This window comes from Mus musculus, chromosome 13 (assembly GCF_000001635.26).
Source record: "Mus musculus strain C57BL/6J chromosome 13, GRCm38.p6 C57BL/6J".
Lineage (NCBI taxonomy): Eukaryota > Metazoa > Chordata > Mammalia > Rodentia > Muridae > Mus > Mus musculus.
Window position 1 is genome coordinate 22,927,827 of NC_000079.6, and position 26,538 is coordinate 22,954,364.

At 39.8% G+C, this 26,538-nt stretch overlaps 3 pseudogenes; all 3 read right to left on the bottom strand.

Annotated features, from left to right (window-relative positions):
* Gm11321 (predicted gene 11321) lies at positions 3,472–4,373 on the bottom strand (annotated as a pseudogene).
* Vmn1r-ps120 (vomeronasal 1 receptor, pseudogene 120) lies at positions 12,034–12,353 on the bottom strand (annotated as a pseudogene).
* On the bottom strand, positions 15,986–16,468 carry Gm11322 (predicted gene 11322; annotated as a pseudogene).

The following is a 26,538-nucleotide window of genomic DNA, read 5'->3' on the forward strand; positions in this document are numbered from 1 at the left end:
TGTCTACTTCCCTTTTTAGGTCTTGGATGGTTTTATTCAATTCCGTCACCTGTTTGGTCGTGTTTTCCTGCAATTCTTTAAGGGATTTTTGTGCTTCCTCTTTAATATCTTCTACCTGTTTAGCAGTGTTCTCCTGTATTTCTTTAAGTGAGTTATTAAAGTCCTTCTTGATGTCCTCTACCATCATCATTAGATATGCTTTTATATCCGGATCTATCTTTTCGGGTGTGTTGGCGTGCCCAGGACTGGGTGGGGTGGGAGTGCTGCGTTCTGATGATGGTGAGTGGTTGGTTTCTGTTAGTAAGATTCTTATGTTTGCCTTTCCCCATCTGGTAATCTCTGGAATTAGTTGTTATAGTTGTCTCTGGTTAGAGCTTGTTCCTTAGGTGATTATGTTAGCCTCTATCAGCAGACCTGGGAGACTAGCTCTCTCCTGAGTTTCAGTGTTCAGAGTACTCTCTGCAGGCAAGCTCTTCTCTTGCAGGGAAGGTGCCCAGATATCTGGTGTTCGAACCTGCCTCCTGGCAGAAGTTGTGTTCTACTCACTAGAGGTCCTAAGATCCCGTGGAGAGTCCTCTGGGGACCTTGGGGGTGTTCGCAGACTCCACACCCAAGGTGCCCTGGTGCTGGTGCTGGTGCTGGTGCTGGTGCTGGTGCTGGTGCTGGTGCCTAGTGGAAGGGACTTGTGACCCTGGTCAGGCCAGGTTTTCTGCTTCCCTAATTAATGCTGTCTCAGGTCCCATGCAATTGGATTGGAGCAGCAGTTGTGTTCCACTCACCAGAGGTCCTAACATCCCGTGGAGAGTCCTGTGAGGACCTTGGGGGTGTCAGCAGACTCTGTGCCCAAGGTGGGTTGGTGCTGGCACCGATGGGAAGGGATATCAACCTTTTTAAGTATAAGGGACTGTCCAGGTGGTCAGTAGTCTCTATAAATTGTTTAAGTTTTGGAAGCTATATTTTGTGCTTCTCATATTTTCAAATAATATTAATCATTCTTGGATTTCTAATGGAGTTAAAGACTCGTAGTCTTATAGTCAACCAAGCTGTTTAGCATTGAGGAAGATAAAATAGATTTGAAAAGGTGGTTTTCAGATGACTTACAATCTAAAGTCAGGAAATGAGTAAGGTATATAATTATGTCTTTTATGATAGGATAGATGGCAGAGTTTCTATTTAACTAACTAAGATGATGAACTAGGTGTTAGATCTCTTGTACTTTATAAATTACAAAATAGTAATACTTGTGTTCAATTATATCTGAGATAAAATAATCTTTTAATTGGACAGAAACGGAGAAGTGTTACAGATAGCCGTGGGGCTAATTGTGTTTGATGTTAATTCTGTTCTGCTGTGATGGTCTGTGAAAAAGGAATGAGTCAGCACATAATTCTGTTCTGCTCTGATGGTCTGTGAAAAAGGAATGAGTCAGCACACAGGTGAGTTCCTGTAAACCTGCTTCCCACCTTAAGTTATAAATAAAGCCTAGAGCTGATGATTGGGAGAAGAAAGAGGGGAAGGTGGAGCTGAAGGTTTTAGGAGAGAGAGAGAGAGAGAGAGAGAGAGAGAGAGAGAGAGAGAGAGGAGAGGAGAGAGGAGAGAAGAGAGAAGAGAGAAGAGAGAAGAGAGAAGAGAGAAGAGAGAAGAGAGAAGAGAGAAGAGAGAAGAGAGAAGAGAGAAGAGAGAAGAGAGAAGAGAGAGAAGGGAGGAGAAGAAGAAAAGTAGAGCAGAAATCAGAAACATGTGGCCTGGAGAAACCACAAGTTATAAGAGGTCTCTAATATGGGGAAGATGGTATTATAGTTGTAGATATGCCCAATCTAGGTACACAGAATGTATTCGTATTAACTGAGTTGTGTATTCATTGCCTGGATTTATTTGGGTTGGAGATTTACTACAACAGGTTAGAGTTGTGACTGTGGGAGGCCACCTCCTCCCTCATTTTATGCCCTGTCTTTCTGCTGGAGATGGACTCTATAAATTTCTTCCCCCTACTGTTGGGAATTTCATCTAAGGTCCCCCCTTTTGAGTCCTGAGAGTCTCTCACCTCCCAGGTCTCTGCTGCCTTCTGGAGGGTCCCCCCCCCCCAACCTCCTGCCTCCCTATGTTGTCTATTTCCTATCTTTCTGTTGGCCCTCAGGGCTTCAGTCCTTTTGTGTGAAGGAAAAGGTCTGACACACACTTTTAACCTGAGCTCTTACCGTTAGGAGTCACCCACAGTTGGGTTGGATCTTCCCACATCAATCAAGACAGAACAACTCTATGTGAGGCTCCTTAATCAGGAGACTCAAATTTGGGACATGTTGACATAAAACCTAAACACAATAGTGGTCCTAATATTATAAAACAATAAAAGCCTAGTTTATCTTTACAAAGAACAGTATTTCAGATACCCACTGCCTGGCCTATCTCTGGCTTTCATCTGGAGAGTTTTACTCTTGACCCAGGGAAGGAGCTCAGGCAGCCTTGACTCCCCTCCAGGCACAGCTCAGCTGCAGAGAGAGCAGTTCACCCCTGCTCCCTAAAAGAACTGTTTGGGTTTTTCTGTTTAGTCTGGGGAGGAATTGCAGTGAGCTGATGGGCAGCTTTGGTGAACAGCCCTTTATGGCTTTGCATCCCTTCAGGAATGGCACTCACACAGCTCAGAGCATCCAGGAGTCTTCCTGGGATAACTGCAGTACAGAGAGACTTGAGGACTCAGAGTTGGAGCCACTTTCTGAGCTCCACATGTTCTCTTGGGCCTGAGGCTGTGGACTTGCCAGCACTACCAATGACCTCCACTTTACAAGGGAGTAAACACATGGGTCCCAATAGGCATATCCCTTATGTGCCCTCAGTCTCACAGGCCACTTGCCCACAACTCAAGAGTGTGCATCTAGCTATGTCAAAACTTATTGGCCAGATTTGTTCTGCTCCGGTGACCTCACTTGTCTCACTATTGTCTTCATTCTGTTCACTCTGCCCTGCAAGCTCAGCTCACATAAGATTCACCACAACTTCACCAACCCTTTCTTATTTTCCTATGCAGCATCTAAGGAAAAAAAGTGAAACACTGAGATTTCTGACAGTAACATTTTCTTCAGTATTATTCCCAGTGATAGTGAGAAGCAAAATGATCCATGATACTGATGGTGGAATGGGAAGATGGTAAGAACCTACTTTTCACCTGCCTAGAAACCCTGAACCAGTCTACAGAGTAAAATATATTATTATAATATTTAATTTAATATTGTGATACATTTGTACATTTCAGGAAATGGCATAATGGTGGGGAATGCTTATGATACCAGCATTTGAGGTCCTGAGGTATCTGAATTGAGACCACCCTGTACTATGCACTGGTTACCAGGTCAGCCTATGCTACATAGCAAAGAACATAGCCCCTATCCCTAAAATTCATCATGGCAAAGCAGTATACGATATATGTGCATTTAACTCATAGGAAATAGCTATAGAATGTAATTTCTACACTTCTCAGTGAGCATGCAAAGCATTAGGAACATGGACAATTCTGCTAATCAGAACATAGGGGCTAAAACTAGCATAACCTAGTTCTAAGTATGTTTTAATATTTAGTGGTATAGAATCGTGTGTCACTGTGAAACCTGTATAGAAAGAGAGAAGGAAATCTACCCAATAGAAAAAAAGGAAGAATAAGAATGAGAACACTCCATGTAGCTCTGATTTCTAGAGGGGAGTTGTTTGCAAACCTGGAGCTGTGAAGGTAGAGGACACGATTGTGGTACTTATACAAATGGAGAGCCATGGACCCACTACTCCAGCCCATGAGACTCTGAAAGATGACATCACAAGGTGTCATGAGAGAGAGGAAAAACCACTTGATGATATGTCTGGATGGTAGCATATAGCAGGGCCCAATGTACATTATAGCCACAGACCTGTTCAAGGCACTGCCTCCTTTGATATAGGAGAGCAAGTTGGAGTTTATGAGAACATTAACAATCCAAAAGAGGAGGAGAAAGGGAAGAATGTGCCACGAGGCCTGTGGTTTGAGTTTTGTCCAATGGGTGGTCCTGGGACTGATGGTGACAGCCTGGACCAAACTGAGGAGACAGGTTGTACAGATGGAAACACCCCGTGCCATCCTTGCCAGATAAACTGTAGTTTTGCAGCCAATATCTCCTAGGAAGTTTCTGAAATAAAACACTGTGGCAAGCTCTTTCAACCCTGTTATACAAATGATGATCATATTAGAAAATGCCAAGTGGATGAGAATTAGGTCAACTGGCCTTTTCTCAGTCCCTAAGGCAGAAGTATACCCCAGTGTTGCAAACATTAGGACATTCCTCACAGTTCCAGGTCCAATAAGAGAAAAGAAGATTATTGGGTGGATAATATTAATTACTCCAGTTCATCTTCTGAATTCAGGCACAGCACTGGGGAAAATCAATTGAGAGATGCACATGAGGTTTTCTGTCTATTTTGATGTAATGCATCATTTCACGTATGTAAATACATAGGGGTTTTCCTCATTCTTTTTCCTGGTTTGTCTGTTTTCTGTCACCATGCAAGTGATGATAGCTATAATTGGGGCAGAAACTTCAGTTTTCCTGTCTTTCAGAAAGATCCTTCTTTGTCCCCTATATCCATTAAGTTCACATGACCATGATTTTTCCACACATAAGCATGGCATCACTTTTTCCCTCATATTACTCAGTATGACCTCAGGCTACTGGTCTGTGTTTGTGACTTATCCTGTCCCTCTTCACTGCTCCATATGCAACCATCACTCAAATGACGTTGATCTCATAAAAAGCTTTCAGCTTCTTAGAAAGTTATGCTTTGTCACCTGGATCATTTCTTAGGGGAAATGATATGGTATTCTCTCATCCCAAGACCTTTGATCAATTAAGTATAGGTAGGTTAGTGACAGAGGCAGGGCATGAAACTCTAGATCATAGGGCTTAAGGTGGGACCAAGTGTGGTTAAAAAATGTTTTTCCCATCTTCATGGGTAGAACCATGCTCTAGGTGATTTCATTTTTAGTCCTATTTATCTTGTTTACTCTTTCTTCTGAGACTACTTTCCCCAACAAAACTCTAGGAAAACTGTCCTTGTAGAACTCAATAAAGGCATGGCTTGCTGAGTGTTTTAAGGTTGGTTGAATCTAGCATTGTTCTCAGTCAGAAACCCCTCAGCCTGCCAGTCCTTGCAGTATCTCACTCTAAATATATATATATATATATATATATATATATATATATATTCTGTTCTTTATTTTCTATATTGTAGAAAAGATAAGTGTTTAGAAATCTTCTATTTGTTTCACTCCTCAGAAAATACATAGAGCTTAAAATTACAACTGCAATCTCAATTTGTCCTCTTCAGTTTGGTATCTGCTCATTAAAATTGTTTCTGAGTTTCTTTGACACACCATGTAACATCAGCAGTTTTCTGTCCACAGGAGCATATGTAATATCCAAGGCTGATTTTTACTGAACCGCTATGCCTAAAAGCATTGTGCTTAGAATCTCATCTTGTAGGCTTTCCCAGCTCCCAGAAGTCTATGTTAGGCTTTCCTTGCTCTCAAAAGTTTATGACACCTAAGAAGTAAATATTAGTATAATGCTTGCTTAAAAGGTTATAGGTTGCTCAATGAAACTGTTGGCTTTCAAACTTTATTTTAATCACAGAAAGGAACTGGCAAGAAAATTTGAAGAAACATTTGAATTAGACTCTTTCTTTAAGATTATCCTGGAGAAGTCAATTTAATCTCCATGGCACATTTGGTAAGTATTTAGCACTTTCCCACTTGTACAATGATAGGAGCTTCTATACTCCAACCAATTTAGTAAAGGGCATGGGCTATCCTTCAAAAAACTAATCAACAATGTTTTATTTCCTCTCAAAATCCATCTTTATTGATCTCTTTACAATTTGATAGCTTGTCAGATGATTTATGTTATCTCTTCAATGATAGTAGCAAAACTTATAATGATATAATACTCTGTGATTTTCTAAACAGTATTCAATCTAAATTGAAACACACACACACATACACATCTATTCTAGGTAAATTAGGAGATTTATATATTTCTAAGTAATATGTACTTATATTTATTTAATGTATATGTCATATAATGCATTATATTAAATTATCAATTTAAAGAATATATATGTATACGTATGTTTAATTACCTTTTTCTTTTTTTTTTCTTTTCCAATTTTTATTAGGTATTTAGCTCATTTACATTTCTAATGCTATACCAAAAGTCCCCCGTAGCCACCCACCCCCACTCCCCTACCCACCCCCTACCCCTTTTTGGCCCTGGCGTTCCCCTGTACTGGGGCATATAAAGTTTGCGTGTCCAATGGGCCTCTCTTTGCAGTGATGGCCGACTAGGACATCTTTTGATACATATGCAGCTAGAGTCAAGAGCTCCGGGGTACTGGTTAGTTCATAATGTTGTTACACCTATAGGGGTGCAGATCCCTTTAGCTCCTTGGGTACTTTCTCTAGCTCCTCCATTGGGAGCCCTGTGATCCATCCATTAGCTGACTGTGAGTATCCACTTCTGTGTTTGCTAGGCCTCGGCATAGTCTCACAAGAGACAGCTACATCTGGGTCCTTTTGATAAAATCTTGCTAGTGTATGCAATGGTGTCAGCATTTGGATGCTGATTATGGGGTGGATCCCTGGATATGGCAGTCTCTACATGGTCCATCCTTTCATCTCAGCTCCAAACTTTGTCTCTGTAACTCCTTCCATGGGTGTTTTGTTCCCAATTCTAAGGAGGGGCATAGTGTCCACACTTCGGTCTTCATTTTTCTTGAGTTTCATGTGTTTAGGAAATTGTATCTTATATCTTGGGTATCCTAGGTTTTGGGCTAATATCCACTTATCAGTGAGTACATATTGTGTGAGTTCCTTTGTGAATGTGTTACCTCACTCAGGATGATGCCCTCCAGGTCCATCCATTTGGCTAGGAATTTCATAAATTCATTCTTTTTAATAGCTGAGTAGTACTCCATTGTGTAGATGTACCACATTTTTGTATCCATTCCTCTGTTGAGGGGCATCTGGGTTCTTTCCAGCTTCTGGCTATTATAAATAAGGCTGCTATGAACATAGTGGAGCATGTGTCCTTCTTACCAGTTGGAACATCTTCTGGATATATGCCCAGGAGAGGTATTGCGGGATCCTCCGGTAGTACTAATGGAGCTGAAAGAGCTCCTTTTGAAGGAATGCTTAAATCATTGTTAAAAGCTAGAGGGATTTCTGTACATGCAAAACAGATTTGTTGCTTTCTTACTTTTATAGAGGATGTGTGCTCCTGGTTTCCTAGGGATGGTACTATTAATGTGGAAACATGGAATAAAGTTGGTGAGCGAATTAGAAGTTTTTATGCTGCTCATGGTCCTGCAAAGGTGCTCATTGAAGCTTTTACTTTGTGGTCCTTAGTAAAGAAATGCCTGAGAGGAGATACAGGAAATGAGAAATGGGTACAGGGGACTCGGTCGACAGTAAATCCGAGAAAGGTAGGAAGAGTGGCTAGACTATGGGACAAGTATTAAGTAAACATGAATTGTTTTTAACGGGATCTCAAGGAATCCCTCAAGACACGAGGAATATGGGTTAAGAAAATGTGTTCACAGCCAAGAACTGCTCCAGGTGGGAGGAATAGGGTTTAAAATAAAATAAACTAAAATAAATAAAAAGAGTAAAACACAAAACTACAAAAACAAAATAACAGGTGTTAGAAAAACTCTTAGTTCACGTACATTTATGTTGTTCTTAATTCCCAGGAGTAGGAATGGTATATATATATATATATGAAAGAATTTGACAAGTCTGAGGAGTAATTAGGAAAGTTAGAAAAGCAGGGCACTGGGGAGCAACTATCAGAAGCTACCAATGTGACTCCTCTCCCTTCTCTGGCAGAATTCCCAGAAGAAGGAGATAAAGAATTTGACTTTGAACATGAGAGAGAGAGAATAGGTTTCAGAAAAGCAGTTATCCCCTGTTCAGAACCTTTTAGAAAAAGAGAAGGAAAATGGAAATAAGCTATTTCAGAGCTCTCCTAGGGACAGGAGGAAACTGGGAGACGTTCTGCTTCCTCTCTGGCTCCTATGGAGATATTGTTACTTCTGGTTAAGATATCTGGGTCCCTTTGAGACATCAAGTTCTATGCTTTCTCTGTCTATTGTCTGCCTTTGGTGCACCAGATTGTCCATATGTCTGTCAATTTATGTTTGTTTTTGTTTTGTTGTTTGAATGATTGCTGTTTTATGTTTCATGTTGGAAAAAAATGGTTAAAACTTTATCTACTTGCTGTCCATCCTTTGATTTAGTTTAACTTGTTTATAGGGAAGTCTCAATTTGCACAGCAAAAACTGATAAGTTACATTGCACTGTGGCTGGGAGTCAAGTACAGCTGAAAAACCCTTCTAGGGGCTGATTATCTACACAAGCAACTCTAAAGGGTCCAACAGATTTTTGCTTGTAACAGAAAGTTAGCTTAAAAATGGTAACTCAGGGTTGGAGTCATTCTAAACAACACGTGGCATGAGCCAACCCAGGAAAACAGGTCTTTAAAGATACTTCTAAATTGGGATAATATTTTGTGTAATTATTATGTTAGAAACTAGATTTATAAAGGATAGAATTTAAAATAATGTCTCTTCTATGAGGTATTTAATGCTTCCAGCACTAAGGGTATAAGGAATGTTTTAAGCATAAATCTTCTTAAGAAAGAATGTCCAAAAATTAGATCCATGGACAGACAGTCGAATTGTTCCCCTGGAATCTGTCCTCACTGCTGAAGGGATAATCTTTGGGCCAGGACTCTGGCAATATGCTCAGATTATATTTGAGTTAAGCAAAGCTTAGAGCAGCCTCATCGAGGTTTGTGTGGCATTTCTTTGGTTTTGCAAGCCCTGCCTAGGGAAGTTTTGGGACCTCACTTCTCCTTGCCTCCTGAGAATTATTTTTAAGACAAAACAACATTATTACAGATCTATTCAGATGTTCAAAATAATGTTTAAACTTAGATATATGAAATGTCAATGAGGCTATGGAACTTCTAAAGGCACTACAATCTGGCCTGCCCACTACATATAGAATAGAGGAATATTCTGTAATCAATTGTTATCAATTATAATAAATGGTAATCAAACATTAGCTGCTTATTTTAGTTATTGTGACCACAGCAATTCTTCGGTAAAAGAGAACATTAATGTGGAATCATCTTTCTTCATCTCAAAGTAAAGTTTTAACATCCTATTATGAAGCTGTTGTGGTGTTAATAAAAAAATTGTAAGATAAAATCATGAAGATATTAAAAAAAGAAAGAAAGAAAAAGAAAAAGGAAAAAAAGTCTTAAAAACCTGATGAGATGTCTATTTCTTGTCTCAAACAGCAATTAAATGGGTTATTGCAGAATATTGACATTTGGTCTCTTGCATAGTAAACTTTTTAGGTAAAATTGATAATCATTACACAAAAGATAGTTGTTAAAATTGCTTCTATGCATGCTTTTGTATTTCCTGTAATTTTACTCATGCATCCCATAAAGAATACATCTACTATATTTATAAATAGCCCTTCTATGGGAAAGAAGTATATGTGATTGGATCACAGGTTTATTCTTTGGAGTTTCCTCCTGCTTCAGCACAGATAATCAAATTGTGTCCTGTATCCAGTGTTTTGAAATCTTGAAAAATGAAGCAATTGGAGACATTCATAAAGGATATTATAAGCCAGGCGTGATTGCGCACACCTTTAATCCCAGCACTCGGGAGGCAGAGACAGGTGGATTTCTGAGTTTGAGGCCAGCCTGGTCTACAAAGTGAGTTCCAGGACAGCCAAGGCTATACAGAGAAACCCTGCCTCAAAAAAAACAAAAACAAAACAAACAAACAAAAAAAAACCAAAACCAAACAAACAAACAAATAAAAAGGATATTATAAAATAGCAGTAGATTTGTAAAATCGTTTCTTTACTCTTCCTTTGCATTCTCAGGATTGTGAAAGATTTGATATCTGTGTTCTTTCTGGTAATTTTAAAGAGCCAATGAAAAGGTATCAATGGATAGTTCTTTCTTAAGACATGGCTAACAGTCCTACATTATGTCAAAAATTTGTGGCACAAGCCATTCAGTCTAATAGACAGCAATAACCAATAATGTACATTATACATTACATGGATGACATCTTATTAGCACGGAACTATCCTCAGAACTTGCTTCTATGTTATAGAAATTTAAAATAGGCATTATCTGATAAAGGATTACAAATAGCTCCAGAAAAAGTGCAAACTCAAGATGCTTATAATCATTTAGGTTTTAGACTTACAGATAAAGCTGCTTTCCCTCAGAAAATACTTATTCATAGGGACAATTTAAAAACATTAAATGATTGTAAAAAGCTGTTAAGTGATATTAATTGGCTTCATCCTTATTTAAAGCTTGCTACAGGAGAATTGAAACCCTTATTTGATATTCTTAGGGGGAGTGCTGATCGTACCTCTCTTCGAGTTTTAACTTGTTGGCCTTACAACAAGTAGAAAGAGCTACTGAAAAACAATTTGTTACTTATGTAGATTATTCTTTGCCTTTACAATTGTTGATTTTTAATATGACTCATACACCTACAGGGCCTTTTGAGGTCAATTGCCTCAGTCTGTGGAACTTGTCACAGAGATCCTGCTGGAAGTGGTGTGGCACAAACACCATTCTTGCTCGAAAAAAATTCTATTTATATTGGTCATATAAAAGCTCATTCTGATCTTCCCGGATCTTTAACTGTAGGCAATGATTGTATTAACAAAGCTTTGATAGGAGAAGCTTTAGTTTTGGATCCTATTGTTTTGGCTAAATGTGGTCACTATAAAATTAATCTTTCTACTCATACCTTAAGGCTCCTACATAAGATCGCTAAGGAGCAAACTAGAATGATTTTAAAGCAATGTTCTTCTTGTGCTCCATTCTTGCCTGTACCTCGTTAAGGTGTAAATCCCAGAGGTTTATGGCCTAATGATTTATGGCAAATGGATGTTATACATGTTCCACAATTTGGTAAATTATCTTATGCTCATGTAGTTATTGATACTTATTCTCATTTTAACACCAGGGACAAACAGCAGCATGCAGGGCTCTTAACAGAGACCAGACCCTCAGAGCACTGTGTAGACCTGTTTTAGATTTTTCTAGGAGACTGAAAGTTCCCTTTTTTTGTGTGATTGGTTATTGTTAGGGATAAATGAAGTTAGTCATTAATGGAGGTTCAGATGTTGTGGAGGTAAGGATGAAAAAGAGGTTACTTTACTTTCATAACTTCACCTATGGGAATTGTCACAGTTTGACCAAAATGGGAGAGCATTACAAAATGGCATAGCCATTGACAACAGTTAGAAGATATATAAAAGGCTAAAATAAAATCTGTTCAATAATAGATAAAAAACATGGTCACAATAATGGGAGCACTATTGATTTCTGAGCTGGAACTCTTTGCTAATGTATAGTTGTGAAGGTAGAGGACACACCTGGGAAGTCTATACAGGAAGAGAACTATTGACTGACTGCTCAACACATGACACTCTGAAAGATTACATCACAAAGAGAACAGAGAGACTATAGGGGGAGAAGAGGGAGACAAAGGAGAAAGGTTGAAGGAGAGAGAGAGAGAGAGTAATAAAAGAAAACACTCATTTCACTGTATATCAGGATGACACAGAAGACAAGAAGTTAAATCCTTGATAGACAGATGAGGAATTAGAAATAGATGATAGAGAAAGCAAACAACCAGATCAAAAGACAAAGACCTAAAGGACAGGCAGGTGTTTTCTCCTGCCAGGAGGGCCCCTGTGTGTAGATTAGTCCCACAGTTCAAGGCAGGATCAGGACATGTTTACACCACCATTGTGGGCCTTTTTTTATTCAAGCTGAACAAGATGAAATGAGGGCATGAGGACCCCACAAAGATATTTATAACATCTTGTGTTCAAGCAAAAATTGGGATTAGTCTTTTCAAGTCCACCCTATGCTTTGCAGACAGTCCTTCTCTGTGATTGCCTCACTATGTGTGTGTCCTCTGCCCTAAAAAAAAGTCTTTCTTTATTCTGTTGGCTGCTGTGATACAATGGAAATATGTGGAGCTCATCAGAAAATGTAAGATCCAAAAGAGGAATAAATATATAATAACTTGTCATATAGTCTGTGGTTGATGTTTTGTCCAAAGAGGGGTCTGGGAATTGACAATGACAGCTTGGACCATAGTGAGGTACAGGCAGAACAGGTGAAAAAGTTCAGAGACTTTTGATTTGCTAATTCTAGGTAAATCATGCTTTTATAAACATTGCTTAGGTATTTCTGGAATGAAAGAAAAACTGTAGTCATACCTCTGACTCACTGAGCACACAGAGATAGCAGAATTGTGCTTCTCTTGGGCAGGAAGCTGGGAAGTAGGTGAGCTGTTGGTCACAGGTACAAGTATGTCCATACATAGAGTAATTCCATGGATGTAGTACACACATGGTGTTGTGGTGTGCACTAGGAATTAACTGAGACTTCGGGGGCTTTCACTTTACCTAGGAAATGATAATGAAATAGCAAATGTATATGTTATTTTAGCTCATCAGTAAGATTTGAGAGTTGTATCAAAACTATGTATGTTGAAGGTTAAGTATTACGTGTAATATTAAAAATCTATCCAGGATAGCTACACTATTGCCAGCTATACTCTAGTAATGTGGTTTCCCCACCCCTATGGTCCACATGAGACATCCACCCTACTCACTATTCACTTGCCTTGGAACTTGCTCACATTCCCAGCCATTCCCCCAAACCCCGTGGCTAGCAGTCACAAATCCCTGTAACCCAGTAAATTAAAACTCTAGAGGCTTTTAATTTATCAGTCAGATTTACATCAGTAAATTCTTAACCCACAAAATGCCCACACAATGAACTCAGAGCCAACTGAGCCCACCTAGATTGAACAAATTGTCCTATATTATTCCATCCCATCTATGATAGTCATAGCGACTGTGGCTATTTAATGCCAAGTGAATCAAATTTGTCCTATTCTTCCTCTATCTTCTCTCCTTATGTCCTCTCTGTCCCTATCTGTCCAGTATCTAAAACTCTCAGCCCACATTCTTTTTCCACTGCCCTTATCTTGTGTCTGCCTTTACCTGCATATAAACAGCAATCCATAGTTAAGTAAATATGATGTATATTTTTAATAATGCAATAGAAAGCACAGAAAGTAAATCACTTTGGATTAAAATGTTCCACTGGGCACTGACCTCTCAGTCTCACCCACATTGCCCACTCCATGAGAAGAGAGTGGATTTACCATGTGAACACTCACAAGGTCTTTGGAGAGACAGCCCTCCTCCCCAACCATAAATCTACCCCAGTACACTCTAAAAAGATTGGCTTAAAAAAAAAAGTTAGTAGAATACCCAAGATACAAGATACAATTTGCAAAATACATGAAACTCAAGAAGAATGAAGACCAAAGTGTGGACACTTTGCCCCTTCTGAGAATTGGGAACAAAACACCCATGGAAGGAGTTACAGAGACAAAGTTTGGAGCTGAGATGAAAGGATGGACCATCTAGAGACTGCCACACCCAGGGATCCATCCCATAATCAGCCTCCAAACGCTGACACCATTGCATACACCAGCAATATATTTTGCTGAAAGGACCCTGATATAGCTGTCTCTTGTGAGGTTAAGCTGGTGCCTGGCAAACACAGAAGTGAATGCTCACATTCAGCTATTGGATGGAACACAGGGCCCCCAATGGAGGAGCTAGAGAAAGTACCCAAGGAGATAAAGGGGTCTGCAACCTTATAGGTGGAACTATATGAACTAACTAGAACTCTCCCCCCCCCCCCCCAGAGCTCGTGTCTCTAGCTGCATATGTAACAGAAGATGGCCTAGTCGGCCATCATTGGAAAGAGAGGCCCCTTGGTCTTGCAAACTTTATATGCCTCAGTACAGGGGAATGCCAGGGCCAAGAAGTGGGAGTGGGTGGGTAGGGGAGTGGTGGAGAGAGTATGGGGGACTTTTGGGATAGCATTTGAAATGTAAATGAAGAAAATACCTAATTTTAAAAAAAGAAAATAAATGAATAAAGTCTTTTTATAGATGAAAAAAAAAGTTAGGGTTCTCTAAAGTGTTGAGAGCTATTAAGACAACACAATTGTCCTGATCTCTGAATTGGGACTCTCCCCCCGAGAAGAAAGGGGGGTCAAAAGTGGGCCACCAACGCACTACTCCAAAAACAGCCACAGATTGTTCCAGCCCTAAGTCAGCGCTGGATGTCCTGACCTCAAGATGTACCCTGATACCACCAAGTTCCTGCTTCCCCATGTAGTCGCCAAAAGAAAAATTTCCGCTGCCCCATCCCTCCTGCTGAGAAGTACTTCCCCTTCTGCTTGTACATTTAAACCTTGGGCCTGGCTAATACAGTGGGACCTTGATGCCACTCAGAATGTTTGCGTGTTGTTCTTGCACTTGGTCCTCATCTCTCTCTATCCCCCCATTTAGTTCTTAGGAGAAGGTCCCCTCGAGACTCTCGAATAACTGGACCTGTTGGACAGGTCACTAAAGGAATAAAATGAAGCAGATAAAAATATTATACACACATAATATAATATAATATATGAAAATATAATGCTAGAATTTACTAACTCAGCTTTAAATTAGTAACAAGAGCTAAATCACATAGGAGATGCTGAGAATCCATGTTCTACTTGGTCCTTGAGTTTGGGTGCCTGACAGTTGGATTACTCTCACCAGAGCTGTCCCTCACTGCAGACTCAACAGGTGACTCAAGGATCCAATGTAGCTTCAGAAGCCCGGAAGTTTCCTAGGGTCTCTGGATCTGTTCTCAGTAAAGTTGTCAACCCCAGCAGTAGCAACAGCAAATCAACTTAGAGACAAGAGCGAAGATCAAGCAAGCATAAGGCAGGAATGTCTTCCCTCTGAAATATACCTTTAACCTAGGCTCTTACCATTAGGGGTTATCCACAAGCAGGATGGGTCCTCCCACATCAATCAATACAGAACATTTCTTCAGGTGACTCCCCACTCAGGTGATTCAAATTTGTAAGAGTTGGTGTAGAAACTATAAGATGAGTCAGGTATTCAGAAGACAAGGAGACCTAGCAAACATAGGGATGTTCAGTAAGGGCCAAAGTTAGTGATCCTGAGTGAAGGGAAAAACTCCAGTGTTAACACTGTGACATCAAGGTTTTAACACATCAGAGGGCCAGTGAAGACCTGGAATGGAGAATGGAGCTACAGAACCAGAAAAGCATCATTTCTGAGATCCCATTTGCCATAGCTTCTTGTACTAATAGTATAAGTTCTAACCTATTTATACTTGGCCAGAGCATTGACATGTTATTTTGCATTCTGCAGTCTAGCCATGTCACACAATTGGTGACCATGTCTGCTGTGCTGTGGTTAATTTGCTTGACCTCCTGTCATCTTCACTCTACAGTACTAGCTTACCTCAGATGAGGGGTGTTTCATCTTCTCCAGCTAACACATTGTTTTTCATGCTCTGGTTTTGGGGAAAAAAATACAATAGTAATTTCTGACAGAAGTCCTACCTCCAGCATTTCTCCAGTGCAAATGAAAGGATAAAGTCATGTGACAGATTATAGAAAAGGAAGATAGTAAGAATCCAATTAAATCTCCCTAGAAATCCTCAACAAATCTTAAGATTGTGTAGTGCCAGACTTCTTTAAAAAAGGAAATCTATTATCATAATATTTAATATTTAATTTAATATTTAATTGTGAGAATTAGAGCATCGAGGCATATGATGGTTTGGGGAGGAATAAACACTGTAATCTAAGCATTTGGAGTGCTACAACCTGACTGCCAGTTCAACCTATGATACATAGAAAACATTATGTCCCATCTCTAAAATTCATTCTGGAAAAGTAGTTTACAATGTATATAATTTTAGCTTATAGAGAATAGATGTAGAATTTAATTTCTACATTTCTCAGTGAACAAGCAAGTTATTAGTAACATAGACACCTTTGCTGATCAGAACATAGGGGCTGAAATCAGCATAACCAAGTTCTAAAAATGTTTTAATATTTTGTGAAATATTAAGAGTCACTACAAAACCTGTGTAAAAGGAGAGAATAAAATATACTCAATAGAATAAAAGAAAACAGGTCACAAGAACGAGAACATTCCATGTATCTCTGATTTCTGGAGGACAGTAGTTTGTAAACTTGGAGTTGTAAAGGTAGAGGACATGCTTGTAATGCTTATACCAATGGAGAACCGTGGACCCACTGCTCCAACCCACCCGACTCTGAAAGATAACATCATGAAGAGTCATGAGAAAGACAAAAAGCTACTTGATGATATGCTTGGATGGCAGCATATAGCAGTGGCCTATGAACGTTCCAGGTACAGACCTGTTTAACTACTGCCTGTTTGATGTAACAGAATAAGTTGAAGCTTCTGAGAACATCCTGGAGCATGTACTGAAGGTGAGTGCTGGGTCAGACCTGCCAGGGTAAAGGCTCCGAAGTTTGTTCTTGTACTTTAGGGTTCCTATGATTCTTACATCCAAGGAAGCATGACAAAGACTTCAGTTGTCAGTGTCTCCCTGTCAGAAAGACTGCAGTCTCATCCTCTGAAGTACAGCTCCCTTTTTCTTCCACAATCACTACCTTTCCTTGGCTCAGAAGTTATTCTAGCAGTTACTAGGGCATAACTGTGCAAAAGAAAGACATAAACTGACAACACAAAGTTAAAAGCAACAACACAAAGGCCCAACTAGGTTCTGTAACTAGTTTCCAGTTTTCCCAAACTCATCCTCCTCAGCCCACATTTCTAAGCTATGAACGAGCTTGGGGGCCCACATGGGCTTGAGGTTCATCATCTAAAGATATTGAGAGTGTTTTTCAAGGAGTGGAGACAATATTTGAACCAGAGGACTATTAGACATTTGTGGTATATCTATTTCCTTCACGAATGATGTAAACATTGGCCACCATGAAGCAGAGTAACTGTATGTCTCACAGATTATATTTACTTACAGTTGCAGCAATGAAATAAGCTGAAGAAAAGAGTGTCCTCTTGAACTAAATAGGAAAATAGTTGAAGTCTAATGTGTGTGTGTGTGTGTGTTGTGGACAGGGACTGGAGCCTGTTTTCACACCTGCTCCTGACATTCCAGTCTCATTTCTTCCTGCCACAGCTGCATATTATCTTGGGGAGACAAATAGGATGTAGTAGCTTTATACAGGGTTGGAATGTTTTGTTGTACAGAATTTGGGGGGTTGTCATCATGTTGGATCAGATGTGCTGGTGATGCAGCTGCATTCGTGTCTGCTTTGTTCCTATAATGATGATGTGCCTGGGTGAACCATGTAAACTGGTTCACTCAGCTCAACTTAGGTGGAACCATTTCTTTGCACACTTTGCCAACCATATTTGGGGTGAAGAGACGTGTTAAAATGTTTTCTTAAGAAAAGTCAGATGACATGGAAAATCTGAAGGTGAAAGCTCGTAAGTTCTGAGTAGTCACAGCTTCAACTTACTGATTATGTGAGGAAACAGGCAAAAACAGGGTTCACAAATGGAGCCAGTTTCTGAGGGCAACAGGCTTCATACCACACACATAAGGCTCTATTCTCTTCTTTATTTAGATTCTACAAAACTATTAAAATCATATTGAATTTGCCCAAATCAGGTGATGTATTACACATATCATAATGTCGCACAGGTCCATGCTAGTGACATACAATGTGTCCACCATAAATAAATGATAAAACTTGAGGTGATGTTTATATTAATCCAATAGCCATATAACTGGTGAGGTATCTGAAGTTTAATTCCATTCCTAGATTGCCTTCACTATCCTCTAAGTATTTAGACTTTTAACTATTTTGATCATATATCAAAAATTCAAATTTATGTTCTGATCAAGATTTTATTTTATTGATTCATAATCTACTCTGACTTTTATAGAGAAATTAAAAATATCAACTCTATGGTATACTCAAAGTTCAGGCCATCCTTGGTCATGTTGTATCAACAATTATACATCTGCTATCAGTTTTTTTTAATTTTTAAAGTTAAATTTGAGCACCGGGCGACCTTGGGCCCAAAATCAGCAGGCAGTCCCACAAACTCCGGAGGACTCTCCACGCCACAGGCACTCTAGCACGTGCAGGATCTTAGGATCACCGGTGAGTGGAACACAACATCTGTTCCAACAGAACCAAGGGTGCCAGCGGACAGCTGGAGCACAGACAATTGAACCCTGCCTGGTCAGTGGTTCAGGTTCCCTCCAGTCAGTGATGGTCTACCTTTGTTTTGAACTTAGCTGACAGCCCTATAGTCGCTAGAGGAGGTACCACCTCCAGGTGCTCAAACACACCCAGGATCTTAGATCTTAGATCTTTGATTCCAGGATCCCAGGAGCTTGGTCACACCAGGATCTCAGGGTTTCAGAGGAAACTTGACTGCCAAGAACTCTGATGCACCCATAATCTCAGCATCCCAGGATCCCAGAATCACAGGATCACAAAGAAAGCTGAACTCTGAGAAGTTGTGAATCAACTGGGATTACAGGAAGGACAGGCTCCAAACAGATATACTGAGGACTTGAGATAATCAGATGGTGGGAGGTAAGCATAAGAACAGAAGCAACAGAAACCAAGGTTACTTGGCAACATCAGAACCCAACTCTCCCACCATAGCATGTCCTGGATACACCATCACACCAGAAAAGCAAGATATGGATCTAAAGTCATTTCTCATGATGACAATGGAGGTCTGTAAGGAGGAAATAAATAACTCCCTTAAAAAAATACAGGATAGATTCGAGCACCGGGGTACCTTGCCAGCGGAGTCGCCCAACACCCGCAAGGGCCCACACAGGATTCCACACGTGATCCTAAGACCTCTAGTGAGTGGAACACAGCGTCTGCCCCAATCCAATCACGTGGAACCTGAGACTGCGGTAAATAGGGAAGCAGACTACCCGGGCCTGACCTGGGGCACAAGCCCCTTTTGCTCCACTCAAGCACCAGGGTACCTTGCCAGTGGAGTCGCCCGACAGCCGCTAGGGCCCACACAGGATTCCACACGTGATCCTAAGACCTCTAGTGAGTGGAACACAACTTCTGCCAGGAGGCAGGTTCGAACACCAGATATCTGGGTACCTTCCCTGCAAGAAGAGAGCTTGCCTACAGAGAATACTCTGCCCACTGAAATTAAGGAGAGAGCTAGCCTCCCAGGTCTGCTTATATAGGCTAACAGAGTCACCTGAAGAACAAGCTCTTAACAGAGACAACTATAGCAGCTAGCTAGCTTCAGAGATTTCCAGATGGCGAAAGGCAAACGTAAGAATCCTACTAACAGAAATCAAGACCACTCACCATCATCAGAACACAGCACTCGCACCCCACCTAGTCCTGGGCACCCCAACACAACCGAAAATCTAGACCCAGATCTAAAAACATTTCTCATGATGATGATAAAGGACATCAAGAAGGACTTTCATAAGTCACTTAAAGAATTACAGGAGAGCACTGCTAAAGAGTTACAGGCCCTTAAAGAAAAGCAGGAAAACACAACCAAACAGGTAGAAATCCTTAAAGAAAAACAGGAAAACACATCCAAACAGGTGATGGAAATGAACAAAATCATACTAGAACTAAAAAGGGAAGTAGACACAATAAAGAAAACCCAAAGTCAGGCAACGCTGGAGATAGAAACCCTAGGAAAGAGATCTGGAACCATAGATGTGAGCATCAGCAACAGAATACAAGAAATGGAAGAGAGAATCTCAGGTGCAGAAGATTCCATAGAGAACATCGACACAACAGTCAAAGAAAATACAAAATGCAAAAGGATCATAACTCAGAGCATCCAGGAAATCCAGGACACAATGAGAAGACCAAACCTACAAATAATATGAGTTTATGAGAATGAAGATTTTCAACTTAAAGAGTCAGCTAATATCTTCAACAAAATAATAGAAGAAAACTTCCCAAACATAAAGAATGACATGCCCATGATCATACAAGAAGCCTACAGAACTCCAAATAGACTGGACCAGAAAAGAAATTCCTCCCGACACATAATAATCAGAACAACAAATGCACTAAATGAAGATATAATATTCAAAGCAGTAAGGGAGAAATGTCCAGTAACATATAAAGGAAGGCCTATCAGAATTACACCAGACTTTTCACCAGAGACTATGAAAGCCAGAAGAGCCTGGACAGATGTTATACAGACACTAAGAGAACACAAATGCCAGCCCAGGCTACTATATCCGGCCAAACTCTCAATTACCATAGATGGAGAAACCAAAGTATTCCACGACAAAACCAAATTCACACATTATCTTTCCACAAATCCAGCCCTTCAAAGGATAATAACAGAAAAGTAGCAATTCAAGGACGGAAATCACGCCCTAGAACAAGCAAGAAAGTAATCACTCTACAAACCAAAAAGAAGACAGCCACAAGAAAAGAATGCCAACTCTAACAACAAAAATAACAGGAAGCAACAATTACTTTTCCTTAATATCTCTTAATATCAATGGACTCAATTCCCCAATAAAAAGAAATAGAATAACAGACTGGCTAAACAAACAGTACCCAACATTCTGCTGCTTACAGGAAACCCATCTCAGGGAAAAAGACAGACACTACCTCAGAGTGAAAGGCTGGAAAACAATTTTCCAAGCAAATGGTCTGAAAAAACAAGCTGGAGTAGCCATTCTAATATCGGATAAAATCGACATCCAACCCAAAGTTATCAAAAAAGACATGGAGGGACACTTCATACTCATCAAAGGTAAAATCCTCCAAGAGGAACTCTCAATTCTGAATATCTATGCTCCAAATGCAAGGGCAGCCACATTCATTAAAGACACTTTAGTAAAGCTCAAAGCACACATTGCACCTCACACAATAATAGTGGGAGACTTCAACACACCACTTTCAGCAATGGACAGATCGTGGAAACAGAAACTAAACAGGGACACAGTGAAACTAACAGAAGTTATGAAACAAATGGACCTGACAGATATCTACAGAACATTTTATCCTAAAACAAAAGGATATACCTTCTTCTCAGCACCTCATGGGACCTTCTCCAAAATTGACCATATAATTGGTCACAAAACAGGCCTCAACAGATACAAAAATATTGAAATTGTCCCATGTATCCTATCAGACCACCACGGACTAAGGCTGATCTTCAATAACAACATAAAGAATGGAAAGCCAACATTCATGTGGAAACTGTACAACACTCTTCTCAATGATACCTTGGTCAAGGAAGGAATAAAGAAAGAAATTAAAGACTTTTTAGAGTTTAATGAAAATGAAGCCACAACATACCCAAACCTATGGGACACAATGAAAGCATTTCTAAGAGGGAAACTCATAGCTCTGAGTGCCTCCAAGAAGAAACGAAAGAGAGCACATACTAGCAGCTTGACAACACATCTAAAAGCTCTAGAAAAAAAGGAAGAAAATTCACCCAAGACAAGTAGATGGCAGGAAATAAACTCAAGGGTGAAATCAACCAAGTGGAAACAAGAAGAACTATTCAAAGAATTAACCAAACGAGGAGTTGGTTCTTTGAGAAAATCAACAAGATAGATAAACCCTTAGCTAGACTCACTAGAGGGCACAGGGACAAAATCCTAATTAACAAAATCAGAAATGAAAAGGGAGACATAACAACAGATCCTGAAGAAATCCAAAACACCATGAGATCCTTCTACAGAAGGCTATACTCAACAAAACTGGAAAACCTGGACGAAGTTGACAAATTTCTGGACAGATACCAGGTACCAAAGTTGAATCAGGATCAAGTTGACCATCTAAACAGTCCCATATCCCCTAAAGAAAGAGAAGCAGTTATTAATAGTCTACCATCCAAAAAGCCCAGGACCAGACGGGTTTAGTGCAGAGTGCTATCAGACCTTCAAAGAAGATCTAATTCCAGTTCTGCACAAACTATTTCACAAAATAAAAGTAGAAGGTACTCTACCCAACTCATTTTATGAAGCCACTATTACTCTGATACCTAAACCTCACGAAGATCCAACAAAGATAGAGAACTTCAGACCAATTTCTCTTATGAATATCAATGCAAAAATCCTCAATAAAATTCTCGCTAACCGATTCCAAGAACACATTAAAGCAATCATCCATCCTGACCAAGTAGGTTTTATTCCAGGGATGCAGGGATGGTTTAATATACGAAAATCCATCAATGTAATCCTTTATATAAACAAATTCAAAGACAAAAACCACATGATCATCTCGTTAGATGCAGAAAAAGCATTTGACAAGATCCAACACCCATTCATGATAAAAGTCTTAGAAAGATCAGGAATTCAAGGCCCATACCTAAACATGATAAAAGCAATCTACAGCAAACCAGTAGCCAACATCAAAGTAAATGGAGAGAAGCTGGAAGCAATCCCACTAAAATCAGGGACTAGACAAGGCTGCCCACTTTCTCCCTACCTTTTCTTTTTTTTTTTTTTCTATGATTTTTTTCCATTTTTTATTAGGTATTTAGCTCATTTACATTTCCAATGCTATACCAAAAATCCCCCATACCCACCCACCACCACTTCCCTACCCACCCACTCCCCCTTTTTGGCCCTGGCGTTCCCCTGTACTGGGGCATATAAAGTTTGCTTGTCCAATGGGCCTCTCTTTCCAGGGATGGCCGACTAGGACATCTTTTGATACATATGCAGCTAGAGTCAAGAGCTCCGGGGTACTGGTTAGTTCATAATGTTGTTCCTCCTATAGAGTTGCAGATCCCTTTAGCTCCTTGGCTACTTTCTCTAGCTCCTCCATTGGGAGCCCTGTGATCCATCCATTAGCTGACTGTGAGCATCCACTTCTGTGTTTGCTAGGCCCCGGCATAGTCTCACAAGAAACAGCTACATTTGGGTCCTTTCGATAAAATCTTGCTAGTGTATGCAATGGTGTCAGCGTTTGGATGCTGATTATGGGGTGGATCCCTGAATATGGCAGTCTCTAAATGGTCCATCCTTTCATCTCAGCTCCAAACTTTGTCTCTGTAACTCCTTCCATGGGTGTTTTGTTCCCAATTCTCAGAAGGGGCATAGTGTCCACACTTCAGTCTTCATTTTTCTTGAGTTTCTTGTGTTTAGGAAATTGTATCTTATATCTTGGGTATCCTAGGTTTTGGGCTAATATCCACTTATCAGTGAGTACATATTGTGTGAGTTCCTTTGTGAATGTGTTACCTCACTCAGGATGATACCCTCCAGGTCCATCCATTTGGCTAGGAATTTCATAAATTCATTCTTTTTAATAGCTGAGTAGTACTCCATTGTGTAGATGTACCACATTTTTGTATCCATTCCTCTGTTGAGGGGCATCTGGGTTCTTTCCAGCTTCTGGCTATTATAAATAAGGCTGCTATGAACATAGTGGAGCATGTGTCCTTCTTACCAGTTGGAACATCTTCTGGATATATGCCCAGGAGAGGTATTGCGGGATCCTCCCTTAGTACTATGTCCAATTTTCTGAGGAACTGCCAGACTGATTTCCAGAGTGGTTGTACAAGCCTGCAATCCCACCAACAATGGAGGAGTGTTCCTCTTTTCCACATCCACGCCAGCATCTGCTGTCACCTGAATTTTTGATCTTAGCCATTCTGACTGGTGTGAGGTGGAATCTCAGGGTTGTTTTGATTTGCATTTCCCTGATGATTAAGGATGTTGAACATTTTTTCAGGTGCTTCTCTGCCATTTGGTATTTCTCAGGTGAGAATTCTTTGTTCAGTTCTGAGCCCCATTTTTTAATGGGGTTATTTAATTTTCTGAAGTCCACCTTCTTGAGTTCTTTATATATGTTGGATATTAGTCCCCTATCTGATTTAGGATAGGTAAAGATCCTTTCCCAATCTGTTGGTAGTCTTTTTGTCTTATTGACGGTGTCTTTTGCCTTGCAGAAACTTTGGAGTTTCATTAGGTCCCATTTGTCAATTCTCAATCTTACAGCACAAGCCATTGCTGTTCTGTTCAGGAATTTTTCCCCTGTGCCCATATCTTCAAGGCTTTTCCCCACTTTCTCTTCTATAAGTTTCAGTGTCTCTGGTTTTATGTGAAGTTCCTTGATCCACTTAGATTTGACCTTAGTACAAGGAGATAAGTATGGATCGATTCCCATTCTTCTACATGCTAACAACCAGTTGTGCCAGCACCAATTGTTGAAAATGCTGTCTTTCTTCCACTGGATGGTTTTCGCTCCCTTGTCAAAGATCAAGTGACCATAGGTGTGTGGGTTCATTTCTGGGTCTTCAATTCTATTCCATTGGTCTACTTGTCTGTCTCTATAGCAGTACCATGCAGTTTTTATCACAATTGCTCTGTAGTAAAGCTTTAGGTCAGGCATGGTCATTCCACCAGAGGTTCTTTTATCCTTGAGAAGAGTTTTTGCTATCCTAGGTTTTTTGTTATTCCAGATGAATTTGCAAATTGCTTCTTCTAATTCGTTGAAGAATTGAGTTGGAATTTTGATGGGGATTGCATTGAATCTGTAGATTGCTTTTGGCAAGATAGCCATTTTTACAATGTTGATCCTGCCAATCCATGAGCATGGGAGATCTTTCCATCTTCTGAGATCTTCTTTAATTTCTTTCTTCAGAGACTTGAAGTTTTTATCATACAGATCTTTCACTTCCTTAGAGTCACACCAAGGTATTTTATATTATTTGTGACTATTGAGAAGGGTGTTGTTTCCCTAATTTCTTTCTCAGCCTGTTTATTCTTTGTATAGAGAAAGGCCATTGACTTGTTTGAGTTAATTTTATATCCAGCTACTTCACCGAAGCTGTTTATCAGGTTTAAGAGTTCTCTGGTGGAATTTTTAGGGTCACTTATGTATACTATCATATCATCTGCAAAAAGTGATATTTTGACTTCCTCTTTTCCAATTTGTATCCCCTTGATCTCCTTTTGTTGTGGAATTCCTCTGGCTAATACTTCAAGTACTATGTTGAAGAGGTAGGGAGAAAGTGGGCAGCCTTGTCTAGTCCCTGATTTTAGTGGGATTGCTTCCAGCTTCTCTCCACTTACTTTGATGTTGGCTACTGGTTTGCTGTAGATTGCTTTTATCACGTTTAGGTATGGGCCTGGAATTCCTGATCTTTCCAAGACTTTTATCATGAATGGGTGTTGGATCTTGTCAAATGCTTTTTCTGCATCTAACGAGATGATCATGTGGTTTTTGTCTTTGAGTTTGTTTATATAATGGATTACATTGATGGATTTTCTTATATTAAACCATCCCTGCATCCCTGGAATAAAACCTCCTTGGTCAGGATGGATGATTGCTTTAATGTGTTCTTAGAATCGGTTAGCGAGAATTTTATTGAGGATTTTTGCATCGATATTCATAAGAGAAATTGGTCTTAAGTTCTCTATCTTTGTTGGATCTTTCTGTGTTTTAGGTATCAGAGTAATTGTGGCTTCATAAAATGAGTTGGGTAGAGTACCTTCTACTTCTATTTTGTGAAATAGTTTGTGCAGAACTGGAATTAGATCTTCTTTGAAGGTCTGATAGAACTCTGCACTAAACCCGTCTGGTCCTGGGCTTTTTTTGCTGGTAGACTATTAATAACTGCTTCTATTTCTTTAGGGGATATGGGACTGTTTAGATGGTCTACTTGATCCTGATTCAACTTTAGTACCTGGTATCCGTCCAGAAATTTGTCCATTTCGTCCAGGTTTTCCAGTTTTGTTGAGTATAGCCTTCTGTAGAAGGATCTCATGGTGTTTTGGATTTCTTCAGGATCTGTTGTTATGTCTCCCTTTTCATTTCTGATTTTGTTAATTAGGATTTTGTCCCTGTGCCCTCTAGTGAGTCTAGCTAAGGGTTTATCTATCTTGTTGATTTTCTCAAAGAACCAACTCCTCGTTTGGTTAATTCTTTGAATAGTTCTTCTTGTTTCCACTTAGTTGATTTCACCCTTGAGTTTATTTCCTGCCATCTACTTGTCTTGGGTGAATTTTCTTCCTTTTTTTCTAGAGCTTTTAGATGTGTTGTCAAGCTGCTAGTATGTGCTGTCTCCCGTTTCTTCTTGGAGGCACTCAGAGCTATGAGTTTCCCTCTTAGAAATGCTTTCATTGTGTCCCATAGGTTTGGGTATGTTGTGGCTTCATTTTCATTAAACTCTAAAAAGTCTTTAATTTCTTTCTTTATTCCTTCCTTGACCAAGGTATCATTGAGAAGAGTGTTGTACAGTTTCCACATGAATGTTGGCTTTCCATTCTTTATGTTGTTATTGAAGATCAGCCTTAGGCCATGGTGGTCTGATAGGATACATGGGACAATTTCAATATTTTTGTATCTGTTGAGGCCTGTTTTGTGACCAATTATATGGTCAATTTTGGAGAAGGTCCCGTGAGGTGCTGAGAAGAAGGTATATCCTTTTGTTTTAGGATAAAATGTTCTGTAGATATCTGTCAGGTCCATTTGTTTCATAACTTCTGTTAGTTTCACTGTGTCCCTGTTT